The sequence below is a fragment of the Piliocolobus tephrosceles genome, chromosome 5 (genome assembly GCF_002776525.5).
Source record: "Piliocolobus tephrosceles isolate RC106 chromosome 5, ASM277652v3, whole genome shotgun sequence".
Classification (NCBI taxonomy): Eukaryota; Metazoa; Chordata; class Mammalia; order Primates; family Cercopithecidae; genus Piliocolobus; species Piliocolobus tephrosceles.
The window spans coordinates 75631620-75640446 of NC_045438.1; positions in this window are offsets into that span (position 1 = coordinate 75631620).

Sequence of the window (8827 nt, forward strand, 5' to 3'; positions counted from 1 at the left end):
ACTATGAGACTAATGAACCCCACTCAATTCATCCATAATAAAGAGAACCCTTATAGAGCAATTTCTGCCTTCACTATCAAGGTGCAGTCAATTAGATTTAATATAAAAAAGAAAAAAAAAAGTAAGTTTCATGGCTGTATCAGTCAAGATTTAAGCAGAGAAGCAGAACCAGTAGGAGAGATTAAGATTTATTGCAAAGAATTGGCTTATATGATTGTAGGGCTGGCTAGACAGGTCCGAAATATGAAAGGCAGGCTTTCAGGAAGGGAAGACTGGAACTCTCAGGCACAGGCTGAAGGTGGTGTCCACAGATGGAGTTTCTTCCTTAGGGAAACCTCAGCTCAAATCTTTGGGCCTTTCAACTGCTTGAATCAGTCCCATCCAGATTATTAATCTCCTTTAGTTAGTGTGGACTGATTATAGACTTTAATCACATCTACAAAATACTTAACAGCAACACCTAGATTAGTATTTGATGGAATAACTGGGAACTATAGCTTAGCTAAATTAACTCATCAGAAGACCATCACAATGGAGATCTCCACATTTAAAGTACTGTCTGAAATAAAATCCTTCTATGATGCTGGAGGTGGTGGTCCAAAAATACAGCCACATAAATCTGTGTTGCGTAAGTGGGAGTTTAATAATAAAATGACCAAATTAAACTTGTTGCAGAGGATGGGATACACATTCTGACTACATTATGTTTAATATGCATAATCACAGGGCACCATATTTTGCTCTGATATTTACTTGATTTTGAAACTTCCTTAAAAGGGAGTAATAATTGATCAGATGATTATGTAAACCAGTATCCTTTCTATATAAGTTCTCATTTTCTGTGATACTTATCAAAGACGATACTTTTAAGGAATTTAAAAGCATTTATAGTTATTAATTCTAAGCATGAAAGTACAATAATAGTACCAATAATAACAGATGCCGTATTTTGGCCTCTAATTGTGGTTAAACACACCTTCAATCTATTATAATGCACAGTATTTCCCCTTTTCTAGCTGAGGTAACTGTTCCCAAGAAGTTAAGTACATTTTTCAGGAATAGCTAGGATTCACATCTAGGCCACCTTCCCCTATTATTCTCTGATAACTGAACCAATCCCCTCATGAGTGGAGCTTACTAAATGTCATACTGAATGAGTATTACTCTTAATACATCAGAAAATCAGCAGCAAAATCTGTATTGCAAGATGGGGATATTAATGCTAAACTGGGACTGGTTTAGTCTTGGTTTTAAGTCATGAACTGTATTTGGATAAGTCATAAATAAGACTGTTAGGCTGACTGGGGCCCTTAGAGCCTGGGACACACCATCTGTAATGTCATAGAACATTCACAGAACCTGCTGACTGCAGCAGAAATATTGGAGCACCCAACTAATTTCCTCAGATCACATGGATCCCAGAACTCCTTTTGAATAGACTCTCACCCTGGTGCATAATTGGGGTTCCATTATGTACTAATTTGTCTGAAGTACTGGGAGTTATCTGTAGTAGCCAAGAATGAGGGAAAGGAGCTGGAGGTGATGAAGATCTAGCAAAGCTGGGTGGGGCCTAAATGTTGGAGGAGGCAGTGTGAGACTTTCCTGATCACTGCTCTCCCCTGTACCCTATCCTTGCTGGAGCCACCTGCCTAGGTGTTCTGGGGATGGAAAACCCAAAGAATAAAGAAGAACTGCCAAGGACTCCAGCAGTTCCACAGAGGAAAACTCCTGTGAAAGAGCTCACCCGAAGAAGTGGTGATTTCCTTCACCAGACTGAGCCCCTTGAGCCAGTAAGGCAGTGTTTTGCTTACTGCTGCATCCCCAGTGTTGAGTCAGAGCTGGGCCGTGGTATGCACTCAATTAATATTGTTAGCAGACATTTTTTTTTTTTTTTTTAAACAATGACTGAAGAGAAAACCAGTGTTCAGAAGAGATCAGTTTGATTTGGGGATCAGAATGATATTGGCATCTTCATATATAAACTGACTCAGTGGGACTTCTCTGCATGTCATTAAATGTCTATCTTTGGCTGGGCGTGGTGGCTAACACCTGTAATCCCTGCAATTGGGAGGCTGAGGCAGGCAGATTGCTTGAGCCCAGGAGTTCGAGACCAGCCTGGCCAACATGGCGAAACCCTGTCTCTACTAAAATACAAAAATTAGCTGGGCATGGTGGCACATGCCTGTAATCCCAACTACTTGGGAGGCTGAAACCTGAGAATCGCTTGAACCCAGGAGGCAGAGGTTGCAGTGAGCTGAGATTGCACCACTGCACTCCAGCTTGGGTGACTGAGCAAGACTCTGTCCAAAAAAAAAAAAAAAACCTATCTGTTATATATATATATGTAAATACAGTAACACCCATCAGTTTGGAATGTAGGATAAGTAGGCACTGGTTTGTATACAGTTTATCTAAGGTTGATTAAACCAATTAATAATATAAATTGTTACTGGAGCATATTTAACTCTCAAAGATTAATCAGATAGTACTGAGCACAAAGTTGGGCCCTTTGGGTCCCCACACCAGTTTTGAAATTCTTGCTGTGTCACCAAAATTTCAACATGTTGTAAAATGGCAGTATTTTAAGATACCCTTAAACTCATGATTATTATAAGAATTAGAATTGCTTAATCGATTGAGTAATTTGTATAAAAAACTGTCCCAAAAACCTGTGGTACTGTAATTTGTTAGATGTATTTGAAAATAATGAGACAGAATATTGTTAAATTATGTAATTTATCATCTGTTTTGTGACAGAACCTCCATTAGAGGTTTTTGAATACATTATGCCCTAGTAAGCAGACAAGGAACTAGTTCTGGGGCAATTAAATGACTGGACCAAATTTTTGCAGCAGTTAGGAGACAGATGGGATTCAAACCAGACTCCCCAACTCCCAACTTTAGAGCTCTTTCCCACTTCATTTGAGTCAGTGAGATTTTACTGTCAGAAAGGAAAGGGCTGAATAGTGAGGTTGCAAGCTTTGGAAAAACCTGCTCTCAAGTAAGAAGAGGCCGGACAAAAGATTCTGGAAAATATCTTTATCAAATAGGTACGTTTTTATTAGTAGAAGCAATAATAATGGAACTTTTATAGTATTTTAAATAAGATAACATTTTTTCAGGAGTTCATCTACGCTGTCTGGACTTAAACTTCTGAGGGGACCTAAGCCGACCTTCCATAGCCCACCTGCTCTGGTGAGTATTGCTATCACTTTTGCTGGACTTAAACTGGAAGAACTCTTTGTTCATGGATGTTGGGACTCCTTGGGAAGCTGTCAGCCAGAGATACCTTTCTGTACTTACCACCTCTCTGTGGACTTATTAGCAAGGTAACTGCAAATGGCACAGAAGACATTTCTCTCTGACAGGAGAGAAAAAAAGATTTTTCTTACACAGTTTCCCCAAAGGTAATCTCAAAAGCTATGATTAACCTAGAAGGCAAGATATCACTGTATGTGAATCTATGTGAAGGCTGCTGTTGCCAAGCAGTGGGTTCTATTTGATTTCTCCTGAGGGCAAAAGCCTTCTCATGAAAACAAATCTACAGTAAAACAAGAGGCATACTGAAGGGAAATATAAAAATGTAATCTAACAGAGATGTGATGCCAGCCACCTCTTCCCACCTCCCTAACCCAAGACTTCTTATATAGATATAGATCTTTATTTCTAGCCCCACCTTTCTCCTTTAATTACACTTTCTTTCCTACTGGATGCTAAGCTCCCTGAGGGCCGGGCACTAGGCTTGTTCATGGTTTCCCCAGCATCTACCATGGTGGCTCACAGAGAGAAGTACCCTCTCAAAGTCTGGAAGTGGACCTTTTGATAATAGAATCTTGCTGATAAAAACTAGAATGGACTTTTCCAAGCCAAATAAGTTCTAGCTAGCAAGAACTGAGATCAACGCCCATGTCTTCAGTCTCTGGTGACTCACCTACTATTCTAACCTGCTTCCTGGACTTAAGAGAGAAAGTAATCTGGGGGTTTTCTTATACCATCTAGGCAAGTTTGGGGATTAATGTGTAGAGTGAATAAGATTGCTAATTTGTACTTGCTAAATCTGGCAGCCCTGAATTCTGAACCATATATATATATATATTTTTTTGACCCTATGATTTCCAATTCATGTCATGCCGGAGGTCCTCCATTTCACTTATTTATAAGGTGGCCCTGTGACTGCATCTTGTGGTCTCAACTAAATATGCTTGGGCTCAGGCTCTTCATGGGGTAGAGGGAGAACATGACTTATGATGCAGCTGAAGAGTGCACATACAGATGGACTGATAACACCAGCATGTAAGGTGTGTTTCTGTGACTGTTTTGGGTAATCAGAATGAATGATGATGGGGATATGCACAAGTCATATTCCATGACCACCTCCGTCATGGAGATTCGGGTTGGGAAAAGTTTTCTGTTGTTGGAATTAGATATACATATGTCGAATGCCATTTTGAACACTTGCAACAGATCTTCAGAGTTTAAATCACTTTCACCACAGTTTTGGCAGGACCGTGAACACATTTTTTTAGTTGTTCTTCCTGATGGGAGCTATAAATAGCTTTGTGAAAGGATATAATTATCCCAAAGTAGAAGCTAAAGATAAAAAATCTGCTTGAGATTTTTTAAGGAACATTTAATAGTTATTATTATGTAACATTTATTAAGTATGCTCACTGTGTTCATTGTCTTTGCCAGGAAGAAACTGGGAATAAAAAGTCAATCCAAGATGTGACACGTATAAATAGACTAAAAGGTACATACTTTAACGTGGTGCCAGAACAAACAGTTGGCTTAATAAAAAAAGAAAATTTAGAAGAACAAAAAGGCAGCCAAATCAGTCTACTGTTGTATAGAAGTGAGGAAAACTTAAATTTAGTAACAAATATTTAAAACACTGACCATTTAAAACAAAGATGGATAGTCTGTAAAAACAGGAAACGTTGGCTGGGTGCAGTGGCTCATGCCTGTAATCCTAGCATTTTGGGAGGCCGAGGTGGGCGGATTGCCTGAGCTCAGGAGTTCCAGACCAGCCTGGGCAGCACAGTGAAACTCCGTCTCTACTAAAATACAAAAAATTAGCCTGGCGTGGTGGCATGTGCCTATAGTCCCAGCTACTTGGGAGGCTGAGGCAGAAGAATTGCTCGAACCCGGGAGACAGAGGTTGCAGTGAGCCAAGATTGGCCACTGCACTCCAGCCTGGGCGACAGAGTGAGACCGTCTCCAAAACAAAACAAAACAAAACAAAACCAGGAAACATTATGGTATGTGCACGGGGTAGGAGTGGGTAGCACTGTGTTTTTGGCAGCTAGCTCAGACTTTTACATATAAAAGGTGTTTACTTTGCTTAATGAAGAAGTTCTAAAATATGTAAATGCTAAATACAGGTTCAATGTTGGTTGAAGCGAGGTAAGTGTTACAAATAATGATTTTGGTTGTCAGTTCCTGGTTAAGACTTTTATTGCTGTTTAAGCCCATAGAAAGTCCACAACCAAATAATTACATTAATGGAAGTCATTTATTTGATGCCTGCTAGGTGATGCAAATACTTTATCTTTAAATGTATAATCGCCAGTCCTTATAATGACTCTGGGAGGTAGATATTATTCTATTTTATAAATCTTTAAAGCTTCAAGTGGTTAATTGAATTTTAAGAGGCTACAGGACTCATAAAGTGGGGGTACTGTTACCAAAACACCAGGGGTTCCTTCTAAGTCCTGCTGCTCACTATGGAGAAAGCCCAACACTGAGATGAGTATCACCAGGGAAGAAGGCTTCTAGTGTTGCAGCCAAGAATGGGAGATCAATCTCAAATCTGTCTCTGCAAGTGACTAAAATTAGGGGTTTATATAGCAGGGAAAGGAACTCCACGTGGGAAAACAGGAATTAGAGAAGGGGGTAAGGAAGAGGAGTTGGTTAACAGGCAGCAAGTGGTTGGTTAGGCAATCATGACAGGTGTTGGGTCTGATGTCTCGTTGTTCAGATGCAGTGATAGATTGGAAGATTTCAGTTTCTTGATACTGTCTGGGAGGCCTGATGGTTGGTTTCCTGAGAAAGGAACTCAGATAAGACAATGCAAGTTTCTCAAGTTTTAAGACTACAAGGGTCAATTTCTAGTTTTTTTCAAAAGAAATCATAAACATCAGTTCTATGGGACAGTTGGGCTGGTTTCAGAACAAAAATTTAAACCTGTGTCTGTACAGACACTGAAACTCAGGTGCTTTTTACATTGTAATACTGCCAATCCAACCTCTTACCTGTACTTTTTTGTTTCCTTCACTTTATTCTTCCTCATTCATGAAGGATTTTCCTTTAGAATCCAATGGTCCCAATCAACCTAGCTTGGGCCTCATGACTCATCCTGTTGCCTCCCCTGCTCAGCTTGTCCTCAACTCCTCCATGGTCGTCTGACTCTAAGCTTGTGATTTGTCTACATTATTCATCACTTCTTCATCTCAGTATATACCAGGTTCAGCATTACTAAACCCCACTCAGCGCTGATAATTTGTAGCAGTGCCACCCCACAATTTCTGATACAGGTAAAACATACATAACCACATTGTGGCCTAAAGTAAAATGTTTCTCATTTGCAAGCAAGAGACACAGGAAATGAATTCAAGATCCCTGTTAAGCATTATTGGCTCTTATATCTTCAGAGAAGGTCTGAGTGTAGGGCAGAAATCTAGGCAGGCCAGGCAGGCATGCAGCTTCTGGAGGCCAGGGCAATAGAAGACTTTTGAGATCTAGATAATACAAACAATGGTAGTTTCTTTGTGCTAGGTTATTCCTGGGAAAATTTTCAGACATGGTGACCATCAGAAAGGCAGAAAAGATTTAGGTAGTGAGTAGGGACTCAGGCTGGTGAAGTTCCTACTCAGGTCTTTATTAACTGAAAGCCAAACACCTCCTTTCTCAGGAATGCTAGCTTGACCATGGGATCTCAGGAGATCTGGAGGCCCATGGCTCTGGTCATGAAGCCCTGATTCTCAGAAGCAGAGTCTCATGGAAATTTGACCTTTTCTGTAGCCTGAGTGCTTATCTGGGTGCTTTCAATGTAATTCCCAAAGTAGCTGACAGTACTATGGATGTTAGAAGGGTTAGGAGCAACACTAGAGGAAAAAACAGCAGTTCCTTCCTCTTTTGGAAAGGAAACCATTATCCAGGTTTACTCAAGGGTATACTCAGCAATCACGCAGATGACAAAAATTAAAATCTGGGACATGGGATATGGTGAGGGCTAGTAAGTGAACCATCAAAACACTGTCACTGTGGGACAGGTTATAATATAGCTATTCAAATGCTGTCTTGATCTAGTTTAGGGGCCCTGGTTAGAGGCTGGCCAGTTGCCCTTCTTGAGCAGCTGGTTAAGTCCATACCCACAAACACCTTCCCTATCAAGCTTTTATTCCCTAAGTTAGCCATAAACCCCACCTGCCCTAATTCCCCCATTCAGACAATTAGGAACAGCCCTTAGGCTCCAGAGCCTGCTGGATTAGTCACACTAGCCAATCCAAAGTCTGCATACCCTGCCTCACCCCTGAGCAATGCACAATAGAAGCTTCAGCCCGCAGTTCCCCTTCTCTCTCTGCCCTGTGACAGATCCCAGTATAGCCTCCTATGGCGTGACAGGTACTCTTTCTTGGGAACTGTTAGTAGCACAAACTATCTTTTCAATGGCAGTCGTCTCCTGATGTGTTGGCCTTATCACACAGAAATAATAATAAAATCTATTACAACACAAGTGCACACCAATGGTACATGAGAGAATTTGGGAAATGACCCAAGGATTTGTAAACCTTAAGAAATGGACTTTATAAGAATGATGCCAGTGTGTAAAGACCTCAGGAAGTTAATGTGGTGCAGAGCTGGCTTAAAGGTAGGGGCTGAAGTTATCTGGTTTTACATAGTTCTTTTATGCCTTCAAATCTCTCTCTATTATCATTTGAAGAAAACAGACTTTTGTTGCCCTCACATCTCCTCTGCCCTTGTTCCATACCATGTGCTCTGATTGTCTTCATGCTCTGCAACTTGACTTGCTCACTGGCATCCTGGCTAAAGTCTTATTGCTTAATATCTTGTGAATGACTTCCCCCACTGACTCTGACTTTTGAGGCTATTTTTCTAGCAGTTAGTTTTGCTTCCTTCTTAAAGGAATTAAAATTCTTTCTCTAGCCATGCTTCCTCAGGCTGCCTGGGTAATCACTGGTCCAAACATTATTCTAGGTGTATTACCGTGACCCCACAAAGGTGACAGGAAAATCAATCTGTGTATTCATTAAAGTACTGATAGCTTTTGTGACAATAAACCCCTCAAATCAATAGCTTAATATAAGAATAGTTGATTTCATTTTCATATAACAATCCAATTGAAATGTCCCCCGTTGGTTCCAAGCGGTCACCTAGGAATCCAGAATGATGGAAGCTCTAGTATCTTCAGCATACAGATTCCAATGTATTCCAATATACAGCTAGTATTCCAATATACAGCTGTATTACAATATACAGCCAGTGATAAAAAAGATACCATGCCTGGATACCTGGAAGATTTTTATGGGCCAAACTTGAAAATGGATTCCATCACTTTCACAGATATTCCCGTGGATAGAAGTTGGTTATGTGGATACACCTTCCTGCAGTAGAGGCAGAAATATGGTCTAGCTTGTGTGCCCCAGATGAAAAGGAAATGAATTTTGGTGACAACAAAGTCATTTCTGCATAGTAGAGCCAACAGTGGCCACTTGTTTGTGGCTACAGCATCCCAAAGAGAGAAAACCTTCACCTGAGACTGTGGGTTTCCCTCACTGTTTGATAGTAGCCCAGGAGAGTTAGTCCG